Source organism: Myotis brandtii, unplaced genomic scaffold (genome assembly GCF_000412655.1).
Source record: "Myotis brandtii unplaced genomic scaffold, ASM41265v1 scaffold17, whole genome shotgun sequence".
NCBI classification, from domain to species: domain Eukaryota; kingdom Metazoa; phylum Chordata; class Mammalia; order Chiroptera; family Vespertilionidae; genus Myotis; species Myotis brandtii.
Genome location: NW_005356259.1, coordinates 2,246,100 through 2,263,708, shown reverse-complemented (window position 1 = coordinate 2,263,708; position 17,609 = coordinate 2,246,100). Strand labels below are relative to the sequence as shown.

General features: G+C 37.6%; 1 protein-coding gene and 1 pseudogene across 3 annotated transcripts in view; one reads left to right on the top strand and one right to left on the bottom strand.

Moving 5' to 3' along the window:
- The window catches only part of LHFPL3 (lipoma HMGIC fusion partner-like 3), a 475,460-nt gene that overhangs the window by 72,870 nt on the left and 384,981 nt on the right, over nt 1-17,609 (top strand). The gene's annotated exons all lie outside the window — the stretch shown is intronic.
- LOC102248399 lies at nt 14,173-14,887 on the bottom strand (annotated as a pseudogene).

The window sequence follows — 17,609 nt, the reverse complement described above, 5'->3', positions numbered from 1 at the left end:
CCTGCATATCAGATATTTACATTATGATTCATAACAGTAGCAACATTACAGTTATGAAGTAGCAACGAAAATAATTTTATGGTTGGGTCACAACATGAGGAACTGTATTTAAAGGGCCAGAAGGTTGAGAACCACTGTGCTAGATGGATTCTTTATCACTAAACACTATTTTGAAATTCCTACTAAGAAAATAAATTATATTATTATAAGGGAGGCAGACCTTGGGTCATTGTTTCTTTCCTTCTCACCTCTTGTGGAATTTTTGAAAATTGGAAAAGTTATATAATGATACGAAAGACAATTATAAAAAAATAATAAGCCACAGCTATGCCCTCACCCCAACCCCTATACAATATTTTTCTAATGTTACTTTCCAGTTCTTGGTTCCCTACATATATATTTTCACATGCTTACAATCACAAAACACATCCCATTTTTTAGTCTGTCTTTTTCATTTAATGTGACACATAAATATATATTTTTAAATGTTACTTTTTTACATATATAGATTTTTAAATTCATAGATTGTTTTGGGAAAACGTTTAGGTTTACAGAAGAGTTGACATAAAGTAAATTCCCATATCCCTCCCTCCCTCCACCTGCCCCACACATAGTCTCCTCTATTAACATCTTGCATTAGTGTGACACGTTTGTTACAATTGATGGTCTAATACATTGTTATTAACTAAAGTCCACAGTATTCAGTGGGGTTTACTCTTTGTGTTGTACATTTGTCCTTCAATAGATGAATAGATAAATTATGGTACCTCCAGATAATAGAATATTATTCAATGATACAAAGAAATGCTCTCAAGCCTAGAAAAGACATGGCGGGAACTTAAATGCATATTTCTAAGGGAAAGAAGTTAATCTGAAGAGGCTACGTACTGTATGATTCCAACTATATGACATTCTGGAAAAGGCAAAACTATGGAGACAGTAAAACAGATTAGTGATTGCCAGGGGTTGGGGGGAAGAGAGACATTGACAGGTAGAACAGAGGGATTTTTAAGACAGTGAATTAATTCTGCATGATACCATAAGGGTGGTTATATGTTATTATACATTTATCAAAACCCATAAGTACATAAATATTTTTGTACCTTTAAATAGTTGTTTAGTATTATTGGTGGAAAGCAATAGAAATATAGTTGACTTAAGTAGAAAAAGAATTATTAAAGGACATTAGATAGCATCTAGAATTTCCAGGAGGGCGATAGTTGGCTAGAGACCTCCAAACAAGGTCCCCATCAGCCACGAGCATGAGGAGTAAAGGTGTCCACTGCCACCAAGCACTGGACAGTGCAGCTTGTACTGGGGACACACTGTCATGGGTCAGTAAATACCACTTGGATCATTTGCAACATCATGGATAAACTTTGAAAGCATTATTCACTAGGTAAGTGAAATAAGTCAGACACTGTATGATCTCACTGATATGTGCAATCTAAAAAACCAAACACATAGAAACAGAACAAACTGGTGTTTGCCAAAGATGGAGGGGTGTGGTAGATTGGGAGAGGCTGGTCGAAGGATACAGACTTTCAGTTATAAGATGAATAAGTTCCGGGGATGTAATGTACAGCATGGTGGCTAAAGTTAATAATACGTATTTTATGATTGAAAGTTGCTAAGAGAGTAGATTTTAAAAGTTCTGATCACACACATAGAAAAATTATAACTCTGTGAGGTGATGGATATATTAAGTAATCTATTTTTAATTTTTTTTACAAAATTTATCCTTATTGTTGAAAGTATTACAGATGTCCCCTGTTTTTCCCCCATTGCCTCCCTCCACTCATTCAAAGACAGGCCATTCATTGATTTTAGCGATTAAGGAAGGGAGAGGGAAAGAGAGGAAGAGAGAGAACATTGATGTGAAAGAGAAACATTGTTCAGTTGCCTCCTGCCTGCACCCCCACTGGGGATGGAACCTGGAACCCTGGGCATGTACCCTGATGGGGAATTGAACCTGTGACCCTTCAGTGCATGGGATCATGCTCCAACCAACTGAGCTACATCAGCCAGGGCATATGTTAACGAATTTTATTGCAATACACATGTATAATCACTACATTGCATATCTGAAACTTACACAATGGTATATTATACATCAATTGTATTTCAAAGAAGCTGGGAGGTGGGGAGAAAGAAAAATAGCCTGCAGAGGATTGGTCTATGTGGAAAGGGAATGGCCAGGGCTGGACTTTAGCTTTGTTATTAAAGTGTGATATGATACACCCTAGTGTCCTCATGTCCTCTCCTAGAACAGAACATAGTTAAAAAAAACCACACCCAATTAGTGCTTTAGACAGGAAATTATCTTATAAATCCTCCACTCCTTAAAAAAAAGGGGGGGGGAGGCAGACTATGATTTATAGTGTGTTTCATATTAAGTTTCTTTAAACTGTAACTACTTTACCAAGTATGTGATTTACTGCTATTATTACAATAAAATTGGTTTTCTGACTTAGCTGTCTCTTGATAGGCACTTGCTGTGAGGGAGGCAGCAGAGCCCCACTTGGCTCAGGGTACTTTTGCTGGGAAATGAGAAAACTGTCTTTTGTAATTCACAGAAGTGCTGCTGAATGAAGGTGCAGAAAGAAGAAAGGCCTTCTACTGAGGCACAGAAGAGCTCTTATAGGATCCACACCAGAGCTAGACAGCCTTTCAATTCATTTCAGAAATGCTCACTGAGGAGGCTATGTAAGACCAAAGACAGATGATAAAAGTACAGACTAACTAAATAAATACATGGCAGGCCCCTCCCCACCCTCCAACAACAAATTCAAATATTGGTTAACCTAACAGGTCAACGTGTAGTAGCTTTGTGATCTTTAGTTTTTCTGAGCAAGCTCTTAATATAGTACTGCCTGGCACATTCTAGGTGCTCAATAAATATTAGATCTTATTAATACCATTATGATGATGATTAGACAGACAACTGTGGTTATTCCTGTTGTCACCTAAAAGGAAAGACGGGACAAGAAATGAAAGAAAAAGGAGAAACAAACGAACAGTTTCAGCTGAAATACGTTTCTTGAAGATCCAACTTCCTCTTAGTTCTAATATCACATCTGTATGTGATTCATTAGATTGTTATTTTTTATTTTCAGTGGTGAAATTATATTTTTATTTTTACAGGTGGGAATACCTGAGGCATTTTCTTAACTCCATGAGGAGATGATTGGGTGAAATTATTTCCTAGACAGTGTTTCTGAAGCTTTTTGAGAGAGAGGACTAAATGAAGTATTTCTTTCATCTTTGCATTTTACCTTTTACTTAAAAAATAGATAGGTTCTTATCCTTTCTCAGCTCTCCCTTATATTGGGCCGAATACTCTTAAAATGAACTGTTATACATAGAAGATAAATTGCAGGGAGGCTCCCGTGTCATTTGAACTGTTGTTCCGTCAACACTATCTATTACTTCTGTTAGCAGCGGCAGAGCTGTAGCTTAACGCCCATGGAGTGGTGTCAGATGTGTCCATTCCACTGCTGATGCCGGGTGGCATGAGGCTATCTTCTGGTTTATTGGCAAGGCGTTTCCTACAGTGACCATTTAAGCATTTTTTTTTAGTGTATGGCGGGATTTTAATTCTTCTTGCTTGTTAAGGATTGACATATCTTAGGTTGATTTATATGTGAAAGTTTTATTCTAGTGTTCTACACTGTGTTCCAAAACATAGGGAAGCTCTTAAAAAAATGAAGTCAATTTTTACCACATTAAGAGCAGATCAGAGGTTTTGAAAATGTGTGTGCCATGTGTAACTTTGTTCTGATAGTTCTCTATCTTATATATGTTTTATTAAGAATTTTATTTCATTAAGACATACTTTATTGTTTGGACCAACCTCATGCTTTTATTTACATTCCTGGGTTGAAAAAATGCTCTTCGAGGAATGTCTTAGCATTGACCTTCCACAGTGCTTCATAATTATCTATATGGTCTTTCTCCTTTACTAGGTATGGTTTCTTGAGAGAAGAGGAATTGTGTATTATTCATTACTCTCACTGCCAGCCCAGCCACCCCCTTTCTTGAGAGAAGAGGAATTGTGTATTATTCATTACTGCCAGCCCAGCACCCCTAGCCCAATGTGGGACACATAATAAACATTCAAAAATGTTTATTGAATAAACTGAATTAGTGAGTAATTAGTAAACATTTGTAGAGTACCTAATGTGTTCTGCATACTGTGCTAAGTTCTAGGGACTCAAAGACATTGTATCTCAAGGTGTTAAGAGTCTAGTTACATCCAGCAGAGACTTGTCCATTGTCAACGCTCAGTGATGTTTATGGAGTGATGGAAGGCAAAGTGGAATAAGGGAGGAAGGGAGGAAAATATCTTCAAGGAGATCAGTCCAGTTCTCAAATGAAACCTCTGTGAACTTGAAAAGCTGACTTTGTAGATGAGTGAAATCTTATTATTCCAAAATATATTCCAGCCTACGCTAAACGATCTAGGTAGAAGAGTCTGTGACGAAATTAACAGGTGAAGCAATCATAAAGCTTCCCTCTGCTTCCTAAAGGAAGCAATTAAAAAATCTCTTAATTATTTATATAACAGTGGATGGTGCCAGTGTCAGATCATTCTTTAAAGAACAGCTGGCAGAGTCTTTGCTTGAAAATGTTTTGTCAACATGTATTTTTAAATTACTATGTGAATTTGAAAGAAGCAAACCACATATCCAAAAAAAATTCTATGACTAGGCTTTGTACTGATGAAGCCTGGCTTGTTCCCTGGCTGATTTGGTCCACATGAGTGGTTTCCTTTGCTGGAAGTTAAAATAGTTTTGCTGTCTTCATCCGGAGTTATGAGCAGACCAGTGGCTTATGTGAAATCTAAAGTTCTAAACCCTATTTCAAATTCAAATTGTCTAGTTCTTCGGGTACTTGACATTTTTATACTCAGGGTCATGAACAAAGTAGCTTGGATTGTTCAGTTCAAGCAATTGCAACTTGAAACACCTCATATATCCATTTTTCCTGTGATGAACATTAGAAATGAGAACTATCCCCAGCAGTCCCAATTGCTTCTGGAAAATATGAAATCTGAGATTATATAACATATGCCAGGATAGAACTTGTCTAATTAAAATGGATGGAAATTGCTATTCCAATAAAGTAGGTAATACCTCAGTGTCACAATGCATCGGGTAGGTAATGGTAACATTTCACTTTTTTCACTTAGTATTTAAATGGTCATTTAGCCACTTAGAACTGCACTCATATCATACTGCCTTTGCCTAATAGAATCCTAAATGATTTTGTAGATGTCTGTCCAAAATTATGTTAAAACTAGAGGCCCAGTGCATGAAATTCATGCAAGGGTGGGGTCCCTAGGCCTGGCCGGCGATCAATGCTGATCATGTTCCCCGCCTCCCCACTGTCTCCTTCCCTTGATGCCCATGCACTGCCACTGTGCAGTTCCCTGTCTCCCCCCTCCCCCCCTCCTTCCCTCGCCGCCCATGTCCACTACCATCCACCCCTGGTTTCCTGTCCCAGCCCGGGGCCTGGCCGAGGGGAGGGTTCGGGAGGTTGGCCAGCAGGCCTCATCGGCAATTGGCGCCTGCAGGCTGGGGGCAGCTCCTGTGTTGAGTGTTTGCTCCCTGGTGGTCAGTGCACATCCTAGCGACCAGTTGTTCCAGTCGTTCCATCATAACGGTTGCTTAGGTGTATATCTATCTATCTACATATACTAGAGGCCCCATGCACGAAATTCATGCACGGGGTGGGGGGGCCCTCAGCCAAGCCTGCACCCTCTCCAATCCGGGATCCTTCTCACAATCCTGGACCACTGGCTCCTAATCACTTGCCTGCCTGCCTGGTTGCCCCCAACTGCCTCCTCGCCGACCTAGTCACCCCTCACTGCCCCCCTGCCATCCTGGTCACCCCCAACTGTATCCCTCCTGCTGGCCTGGTCGCCCCTAACTGACCCCCCCCCCCCCGCTGGCCTGGTTGCCTCTTACTGCCCCCCCTGCTAGCCTGGTCACCCCACACAGCCTGCTGTTCAGTCATTTGGTTGTCCCTCACTAAGCCCCTGCTGGCCTGGTCATAGGCAGCCATGGTTGCCACTCATGGCCCCCCCGCCGGCCTGGCCGCCCTATGCAGCCTGCTTGCTCAGTCGTTTGGTCATCCCCCACTAATCCCCCTGGCTGGCCTGGTCATAGGCAGCCATCTTGTGAGGGTGTGAGGGTCAATTTGCATATTACCTTTTATTATATAGGATAATCTGGTAGTGTGGTCCCATACTATCAAGTTTTCCTCATTTAAAAGAGACTAACAGAACAATTATTCATGTATGAGAACATGGTCAGATAATAATCATTAATTTAATTGTTTCACCATATCCAAGAACTCATGCTATCATCTAAGCAAATTTTCTGGTAGTTAATATCCTGTTTTTCAGAGATGAGAACAATTGAATCTTCTTTTTGATTAGTTAAAGAAATTTTAGCCCTAACCGCTTTGGCTCAGTGGATAGAGTGTCGGCCTGCGGACTAAAAGGTCCCAGGTTCGATTCTGGCCAAGGGCATGTACCTTGGTTGCGGGCACTTCCCCAATGGGGAGTGTGCAGGAGGCAGCTGATCAATGTTTCTCTCTCATCGATGCTTCTAACTCTCTATCCCTCTCCCTTCCTCTCTGTAAAATATCAATAAAATATATTTTTTTTAAAAAGAAATTTTAAAGTTGATTTTAGAGAGAGGAGGGGAAATAGAGCGAGAGCGAGAAAGTTTGACTGGTTGCCTCCTGCACGTACCTGTATTGGAGATCGAACCCACCACCTTTTGATGTATGGGACAATGCTCCAACCAACTGAGCCACACCAGCGAGGTTGAGAACAACTGAATATTCTTGATGACTTGGGAGATAATAAATGTAAGCACTTGCTGTTCAGGTTTGACAATTTAGTTGACATAGTAACAATTACTGTCCTGATTATATTATCTGATTAATGTTGAATCTAAATTTGCATTTAATCAAATCTTCACAGAGCTTCTACCTCAAGCCCAAGTATTTCTCACTTTATTTAGAGATATATGCTTTTGTTGATGAAATTGCTGGTGGACAACATTTAAAAATTAACTCATGAGAAGTAATCTGCCATATTTAAAAATAGCAGTCTAGGTTATTTTTATATGGGAGTACGTATTAAAATACTTCATGTTCTATCGTACATAAGAGGGGGGGCAAGGTTTCACTCTTTCCTATAGAAATAGTTGTCATCCCTTATTAATGTGCTCCCAGGGTCTTCTTTCCTCAGCTTTCTGAAGCCAACAAGAAGTGCCCTCTGAAACAGCCAGGGGATCAAAGTTTTCCCTTCATAGTCCTACTAGGCACTCTGAAATAGATTTGCTCTCCCAGCTAGGAGTTAACCATCCCTGTGTGACGTAAACCAAAAAACAACAACAACAAAACACACACACACAAAATCCAATGCTAACAAACAAAATAGCATAGAAAATACCAGAGCAGAGCAACAGCCATTTAAAGGTCCAGAGCGCCCAGCTGTTGTGGCTCAGTTGTTGAGCATCGTCCCATATACTAGGTCTCTGGTTCATTTCCCAGTTAGGGCACATGCCCAGGTTGCAGGCTCAATCTTCAGTAGGGGGTGATCATGTTTCTCTCTCATCCATGTTTCCCTCTCTTCCTCTCCCTTCCTTTCTGTCTAAAATCAATAAAAACATATTTTAAAAAATAAAGCTCCAGAGAAAGATCCAGGGATACTCACTTAGTGATCTATCTGTCAATACTTCATTATTTCTTACAAAAATGGTTAGACTCTCAGCAGTGCTGCTTGGGCTTAAGCAATGCAACTCAGGCAAATTATTTTGTTTTTCTTTTCCTTATCTATCAGGTAGGATAATAATACAAAGCAGGGTTGTTTTGAAGCTTAAATGAAATGTATGTACAGTTATGTGCCACATAATGACATTTCTTTGTCTCTCACTCCTAAATCTATTGCTTCTGGCTTTAATTCTGACTAATTTCTTAAATTAATTTTTGTACCAATCAAGAATAACCTCCTTCAGTGGACACTTTTCAGACTTTCTCTTGGCCTCTCTGCCATAATTGTGCATTCTTATTTTATTCATTGTTATTGAACTCCTAATTTAGCATCATCTACATGTTTCCCCAATGAGACTTTTGCATCCTTTAGCCCCAGTGCCCCACACCCTCATGACATCTACTGGTATCTAGAACTAAACAGTTTTGAGGCATATTTTTCTGTTTCTTTGGTCCTTGTTTTTTTTTTTTTTTTTTTTTTTTTTTTTTTTTTTTACACTATTCTAATTTCTTTGATCGTTCTTATTAACTGTATCTCTTTCTGGATTCTCCTGAATTTATTTATCGTCTCTTTTAAGCACTTCCTCTAATAATGTTTCCAAAGTAGATCACATGACAAAGTTTCTGAGACCTTGTAAGCCTGACAGAGTATATTTATTTCACCGTCACATGTATATAATAATTTGTTGCGCATAAAATTGTAAGTTCAAAGTTTTCCCCTTTGATGTCTTAAAATATTACCATATTATTTTTTGTGTCTAATTTTTCTATTGAGAGATAGGATTTCATTCAGATTATTATCCCTTTGGAGATAGATGATAAGCTCTTTCTTTCTACAAGGCTTTTAGAGTTTTTTCGTGTCTTACATTTCATTATCATGTCAATTGCCTTGGATTGTGGTCTTCTGGACCTAGAGATTTGAAGGGGAGAAGAGGTGGAGGAATAAATGTCCTAGGGGTCAGTCAGCCTCACTGCTATCATCCAGCTCCCTGCCCCACTGGGCTTTGTTTGGGCTGTCTGATCATTGTACCATGAGAACAGGCTACTGCTACTGTTTTGTGATCTTCTGTGGCAGTGCTAGGTGGCCACTAGAGCGGAATTTAAAAGCCCTGCCTCAGCCTGCTCTCCCATTGCACCAGACTGAACTTGACCTTGCTGATTCATGACAGCCTGGGCTTTCCCAGGTGTTCCTCAGTTTTTATGTTACTGGTACCTTCTGTCTCTGCATCCTCTAGTGCGGTGGTTCTCAACCTTCCTAATGTATGAATCGTAATGTAAATATCTGATATGCAGGATGTATTTTCATTGTTACAAATTGAACATAATTAAAGCATAGTGATTAATCACAAAAACAATATGTAATGATATATGTGTTTTCCGATGGTCTTAGGCAACCCTTGTGAAAGGGTCGTTCGACCCCCAAAGGGGTCGCGACCCACAGGTTGAGAACCGCTGCAGTGCCTATAGTTTCTCCAATGTTGATTTGGGGGAAGGAAGTCAGCAACCAGGTTTGATTTACCATCTTGTCAGGAACTGAAAGACTCCCTCAGCAATGTTTTGCAAAGTTGACTCATGCCTTCTTCCTAAAACACTCTTTTTAAAATATGTATGTATATTGATTTCAGAGAAGAAGGGAGAGGGAGAGAGAGATAGAAGCATCAATGATGAGAGAGAATAATTGATCGGCTGCTTCCTGCACCCTCCCTACTGGGGATGGAACCATGACCTCCTGGTTCGTAGGTCCATGCTCAACCACTGAATCACATCAACTGGGCCGAAAACACTCTTGCCTTATATTCCTGGTAGTGCATTTACAGGGTGCTGCTTTTTCTTCTCCTTCAAAGGTTCCTCCTCTTTTGCCTACTCCTGTTCTCTTCCAAGTCCTGCTCTCTTCCTCGCTCCACATTCTCTGGCGATGACCTCATCTCCTTTAAAGACCTCAGTTACCACCTACATGCTGAGGGTATTAACTGTCCATTTCTAGGTCTAAACTCTGCTGCCCTCTAGTCTCACATAGACTCATCTTTGGACATGACCAAATAGATGCAAAACACACCCACAGATATATTCATCCTACTCCTGACAACTCCTCTGGGTTGCCTCTATCTGTGAGGCTCGACATTCAAAGCCAGAATCTGAGTGTTCTTCTTGACCTTTTCCTCATGCCCTACATTTAATTAATTACCAAATCATTTTGATTCTACCTCCTCAACATATCTGATTCGAATCCCCTTTTCTCTATTCCTACTTTAAGCCTTGTTCCATGCCACTGTCATCATTCACCTGTGATGCAAATGAGCCTTCTGTTTCAACAACCCCCCTCTCCCTGTTTCATTCAGTACAGTTGGGGTGAAACCTTTAATTCAAACGTTCTCAAACCTTTTGGTCTCATCCAGCTTTTGCATTCTTAACATTTGTTGACGGCCCCAACTTTTTGAGAAAGATTTAAAACACAAAAACACAGGCACACTCTAAGAGCCATTAGACCAGTGATGTCATCACTCATCATGAAGCCTCCGGAAAACTCCACTGTACACTCTTAAAAGAATGAGAGTGAAAAGGTAATAAATGCCTTACTATTACTTTGAAAATAATTTTGACCACCCCCAAAGTCTTGAGAACCGCCCCCCCCCCCCGAGCTTTGTGGGCCACATTTTGGGAACCATTGCCGAATTCATCCATCTGATTTCTTTGCCTTCCAGTTTAAATCACTTTAATACCTTGCAGTGGTACAAGATCAATCAGTGTCCCAGGTTCCATTTAAAGATGGCATATTTATACCTACTATGACTCCGTAGGAATTCTTGATGGAATGTGTAGAGTTCTGTTCTATATGTAATACAAATTGAGGATGTGAATCTTTGTAAATCAAACTGCTGTGCAAATAGACTTTAAAGGTAATTAGAGGTAAATTCAGTCCTAAAATTCAGTCTAATGCTAATAAATCACATTTGAGATAGCCTTAAGCTCAGAAAGCTATTTTGTAAGATTAGATTTCAATTGCTGATCAGTTATGTAGACAAATAATTTAAAAAACCCATCAATATTTTTCACATACTCACTAATATGATTTATTAGGTGTTTACTCAGTTAATTAACAAATTATTAATTTATTAATATATTATCAATGATTATTAACTACGTTAGATACTTATTAAGTGTTTTGTCTGTATTTGTTAAGATGTTTTTTTTGTTGAGATGTGACACCCTTATTTACAACAGCATTAAAGTAAAGGAAAAGTAAACATTTTAAAGTGAAAATGATTGGAAAAAATGGGATTAAATGTTTTCCATAATATTTTTTTAATGTTCATTTACTAAAAGGCATTAGACTTGGATAATTTTACTTCCAGATTTTTATTTTCTTATTTTTATCACCTTTCTCCACCCAAGATATAGTACACACTTGTACTCTTTATGATAGGGCATATTCTGGATTTACTAGAGCATAGTAAATGTCAGTCAATGGCTCTGAATGAATTGTTCAATATGTGTTGTTTTTCTTTTCTCTATTTACAAAGTCTGTTTTTCTTATTAAATTTCTAAGTTTAAATGTACATTTTCTCTTGCATTCATTTCATGTTTTGGGTAACTATACAAGAAGTGATTTTGTATAGACTGATCACATGGCCTATGATTCAATCTCTTAAGGTCAACTGGATTCTTTATGATTTTCAAACAACAAAAATAAGGCCATTTCCAAGATTCTAGAAGAGACATGGCAATGATAATGCTATTATATTTGGTTTAGTAATATGTTTTGGATTTGCATTGAATATGAGGATGTCTGTTGTCTTGAGAATTATATTACTAAAAAAAAAAATTCAAATAATGGCCATTATACATGTTTATTCTATTCTAGACCTGCACCAGCCAATATGGTAGCCCCTAGTTGCATGTAGTTACTGATCACTTGAAGTATGACCAGTACCACATATTGAAAGAATAATATTTTGGAGATATAAGGTTAAATAAAATATGTTATTGAAATTAGTTTAACCTATTTTTTTAATGAGGCTGCTGGAATATTTTAAAGTTACATAAATGACTTGCATTATATTATTATTATATAAAGTTATATGATATTGTTATAATAGCTATTAATGTAACATAGTTATAATAATTGTTAATATAATAGTAACATATACAGTTTATTACATAATATTCTTTATTATATAAAGTTATATGATATTGTTATAATAGCTATTAATGTAACATAGTTATAATAATTGTTAATATAATAGTAACATATACAGTTTATTACATAATATTCTTTATTATATAAAGTTATATGATATTGTTATAATAGCTATTAATGTAACATAGTTATAATAATTGTTAATATAATAGTAACATATACAGTTTATTACATAATATTCTTTATTATATAAAGTTATTTAAATGTCTATTCATTTTAATCTTATTTAACCTTTACAATAATCATATGTGGCATGTATTTTTAATATTCAGAATTTTCAGAAAAGGAAATTGATAATCAGAGAGATTAAATATCTATCCCAGGGGTCATTCAGTACTCAAACCCAATTGGTACTCCTAACCAGTAGGTATTTCTAACCTTTGTGATAGTATATCACCATCAGTCCTTTTTTTTTTTGCTACCGGTGACAGCAATGTGATTAAATATGCTTCTTTATTTTAAAAAAATCTTGGTTTCTTATTTTGTGATAAAGCAATTTGAAGGTGTCATTCATTTTTAAATTCATGCATTTAATTGATCTGATGGCTGAACTATATGCCTCACAACAATCTGTCTATCATATGAGGAAGGGTATCATTGACTGCACTTTCTAAATCAGGATGCTCAGGTGTTTGTTTTTTTTATTCACTCATTAATTATGCAAAGGTTTTTATTGAAATTCAGCTAGTGCCTTTCTATCTCCCCTCATGTCATTAAATTGTTCTTGCAAACTAATTGGATGATGTTGCATTTTTATCAAGTGGTTCCTACTAAAATTCTTTGTTTCAAAGATTTTTAAACAGTATTTAAATGATTTGAGACTTTTTTAGAGGTGACACACAATTCTTATGCAGAAAAATGAAAAAATTTCCATGTTTATTCTTAAAATCTCATATGTTTAAACATTTTCATATGTTTATCTTTAAATCTTTGTGCTCTCATTGTTAAATGTGACATCTTTGAAGCAACAGATTAATTTTGATTATATTCTTTTTCCAAAATATCTGCCATATAGCATGCTACTCATCAAATGAAAGAGCACAATTCATTGGCTTGTTTTTTCTCTGACCTAGCTTCTTTCAGAGCATTACTAATTAGCACGGAAATGGCTGGAGGAGAAGGAACAAGAAAGAGAAGGTAATCCTTTTTAGCTGCATAAGCTTGATTGCCTGTGGACTGAATTAGAATGCTTTGTACAGAGGTGAGGAGAGGTCACCACCACAGAGACCTTCTGGTTGGTTGAAGTGAGATTCTATAAACTATGGGATTCCATTTCTTTCTTTCTTTTTTTAATTTTGTTTTATTGCTTAAAGTATTACAAAGATTATTACATATGTCTCCTTTTTTTCTCTTTCTCCCCTTGACCTTCCCCTGGCCTCCCTTACCCCAGTGTCTTGTGTCCATTGGTTATGCTTATATGCTTGTATACAAGTCTTTCGGTTGATCTCTTACCACCCCGCCTCCAACCCTCCCCATTCCATTTCTAAGGAATTGTATGATTACACCAATTAATCACCAATTCTAAGGAAGGTTGAGTATCTACTTGAGGGAGATATTTACATACACTAATATCTGATTGGTGACTTAAGTCATATGAATGGTTTGTTTCAATTATTTTCCTTTCTTTTCTTTTAAGCAGCTTTATTGAGGTATAATTGATATACAAAAACTGCATATATTTATTTAATGTATACAATTTGATGAGTTTAGACATATGTATACATCTATAAAAACCATCACCATAATCAAGGTAATAAGACATATTCATCACCTCCAAAAGTTTTCTTGTGCCTCTTCTTTTGAGGGTGTGGTAAAAATACTTACCATGAGATCTAGGCTCTTCAATTTTTTTAAGCGCACATGTTACCATATTGTGTTATACTACATTGTACAATGTACCTGTACAAGTGATTCATCTTGCATAATTGAAACCTTATACCCATTAAACAGTACCTCTCTAATTTTTCCTCCCCTCAACCCTTGGCATCCACCAATTCCACTCTTCGATTCTATGAATTTGACTATTTTAGATACTTTATATAAGTGGAATCATGCAACATTTGTCCTTCTGTGACTGGCTTATTTGACTTGGCCTAATGTCCTCAAGGTTAATCAATGTTGTCACATTTGGCAGGATTTCCTTTTTGGCCACTGAGGCATTTTATTTGTATATGCACATTATATCCCTAGAAAAAGAATCCCAGGATTTTCTCTCCTGTGTGTTTTTGCTTCTTCATGGTCCATGATGCCTGCGGAGGTTGTCAGTGTAATGAAACCAAATTGATAGGATGAAAGCAGGTTGTTCTTCCATTTTTCTAGATCAGTGATTCCCAAAGTGGGCGCTACCGCCCCCTGGTGGGCGCTGCAGCGATCCAGGGGGGTGGTGATGGCCACAGGTGCATTTGTTTTAACTTTTTTTGTATTACCTTTCTATTCTGAGTTCAAATAGTTTCATCATAATTTCAAACTTCAATGTTTCTAATTTACACCTTTCTTTACTATATTTTACGAAAAAGGTAGAAACATTAATACATATATCTTTCTGTTTAATTGCTATTAAAATTTTAAAAAAATTAATTTCCAGGGGGCGCTGAGTAATATTTTTTCTGGAAAGGGGGCTGTAGGCCAAATAAGTTTGGGAACCACTGTTCTAGATCTTTGAGTAGCATATCAAATCTGGGGCTGATCACTCCATACTTGTTTAACCTGCCCATGAGGATCACAACAATTTTCCCAGCTCTTTGATCATGATTTCAAATTCGCCAATGTAACCATCCTTCATTATCACAGAAAATGGATAATAACTTTGGAGCACAACCTAACAAGAACCTGGTACTTGCTTCTCTTTTTGGCGTTGTTGATGTTCTTGAGAACATCAGCCAGGACATTCATGCACACCATTATGGAAGGATGGTGGAAAGAGCCAGAATTTCCTTTATAAAGGTTGAATATTATGGGATAGGGTTAGGGCTATGTCTTACCTTACCTGTATATATCCCATTTTCTTTATCCATTCATTTGTCAGTGGACATTTAGGTTGCTCCTGTATCTTGGCTAATGGGAATAATGCTGCACCTAACGTGGGAGTGCAGATGTCTCTTTTTAATATTCTAATTTCAGTTCTTTTGGATATATACCCAGAAGTAGGATTGATGGATCATATGGTAGTTCTATTTTTTTATTTTCTTGAGGAATCTCCATACTGTTTTCTATAGTTGCTGCACCATTTTACATCATTCTTACCAACAGTGTAAGGGTTCCAGTTTCTCTGCATCCTCATCAAGACTTGTTATCTTTTTGTTTTTGGATAATAGCTATTCCAAGAGGTGTAAGAATATTTTATTGTGGTTTTCATTTGCATTTTCCTGATGATTAATGATGTTGAACACACTTTCATATATATATTTTTTTGGCCATCTGCATGCCATCTTTGCAGAAATATCTATTCAAGTTGGGTTATTTGCATTTTTGCTATAGAGTTATAGGAGTTCCTTATATATGTTAGATATTAACTTCTTATCTGTTTCAATTCTTTTAAGGAAATTTTAGCTTATTGTAATTCTTCTCCATGCCAGCCTGTTCGTTCTCTCTCTCTCTCTCTCTCTATTCTTGCTTTTTAAAAGATAAAAATAATATTTTTTTGTTGTTGAATTGAACTGAATGAGAAATTTATGGAGATTGAAGGAAATATTAACAATATCTAGAAGGAAAACAGGTTTTGTGAATCATATTTTTATGAAGTAATTTATATCTAGGAACCTAGATTTGTGGCTTTCTGCATAGAATCTGGGTTTTTAGGTTGATGATTCTCTGAGTATTTCCGCCCCCCCCCCCTCCCATTTTTATTGAATCTCTGAGTCTTTCTTCAGCCAGATGGCTCTGTAGGCTGGGTGCCATCTGACCAGGCAATGTTTAGTGAGATTATTTAATTGTGTGTTTATTAAAGCTCGCTCTCTCTGGCAACATATTGTACCTTTTTAAAGTGTCTCCTTGGCAAACTGCTGAATTGTGGTGCTATTTAATTTTTCAAGTGTATCACTGGGGCTGCCAGAGGTAACGACACAAGCATGTCAAAGAATAGGGCTTCCTTACCTTTGGACCTCACTGCACTCCTATCTTAACTGCTTTTGATTTTTAAAGCCTGAGTCTTTATGTTTGCAATATTTGGAGTTGTCCTTTGGAGGGATTGTCATAGGTGATGTAGTGATTGGTGATTGAACTCTGAATCCCCTCATTGAGTTGGGTTATCTTGGAGAGTACCAATAGTTTATACCTGAAAATTGTTAACCATTGGTCAGGACCCCATTTTCAGAATGTGATTAGGTAACTTAAGAAGTCAAAGATCAATGTGGCTGGCAGAAACATTGTGGGTGAATTTGTGGTTCTGTGTAGCCACTGAAGGGGAGGGAAAACAGGTAAGACATAGCCCTAACCCTATCTCAAAAATGAACAGTATCACAGAATACTAGCACCATCCAAAACACCCAACATACCAGGATCACATCCACACCGGACAGCACAAGTGAGGGTAAATGAATTGTCACATGAATCAGGAAGAGTCCATGACCATTATTTTCAATGCATGTATGTTTGGGCTCCAGGGTCTGTTTTTCTCCTTCGAGCACTAGTCATGTTTAGACTATCCATCAGCACTGAAGCATATAAGCACCATTAGGTATCTTGGCATGACCCCCTCTACCCACCAAGTTTACCACTCATACATCAGGCAAATGGCTCATAAATGCCTAGAATTTAAAAATACCTACCATGTCATCCAAGAGAATATTCAGAAGCATACAAGACAAAAGGAATGGAGGCTGGCCCCAGGTGCTTCTCTTTAACCAACAAGGACATGTAACTATAAAATTCCTTAATCCCAGAGCAGCTCTGACTCTTGACCCCTGGTACGTGGTCTAAGTGAGTGGTCTGGAACCCCACCTCTGTTTCCAACTAAGGCTGTCCTAACAATATTCTGGCTCCTCTTGGCCTACACTTCTGCAGATGGTTCATGAACGTGATCACAGAGCTATTCTGCAGTGATCAGAAGAAGAAGAATGAGTGCATTTCTTTTGGGAACTGAAAGAGTAATAGAGGAGCATACAGGGAAATTATAGTGATAAAAAGATGATTTATCAAAATCTAGCATCTGGATGGACTTATTGAACGGAAATGTAGATTAATGCAGTATTATCACCACATAATATGGGTTGTTTGCAAATTAACACAATCTTTGGACATTTCATAGAGGGTAGGAAAATTATCATTTTTCATGCAGTTAAACACTTACTCTGAACCTGGATTTCTTTGGTGAGTTTCTCTTCTCAGGTGTGATCAGTATAGTGGAGAGACATACCAGCCAGGGGACATTTCTAACCAGCAGAGCCGCTATAATGTGCCTGCAGAGTGACTTCATTCATTAAGGAAATCCATGCATGGTGACTCTGGCCAGGTGCACATCTCTGTGGAAAGCAAATAGTAGCATTGTTGTGTGTGTGTGTGTGTGTGTGTGTGTGTGTGTGTGTGTGTGTGTGTGTTGTCAGGACAATAATATGTGTGTTAGTTAAGCAAGTGTTAGGCTGTGAATCCTCTGAAATCCCTTGAACTGAGTGTTAGTTTGACAACT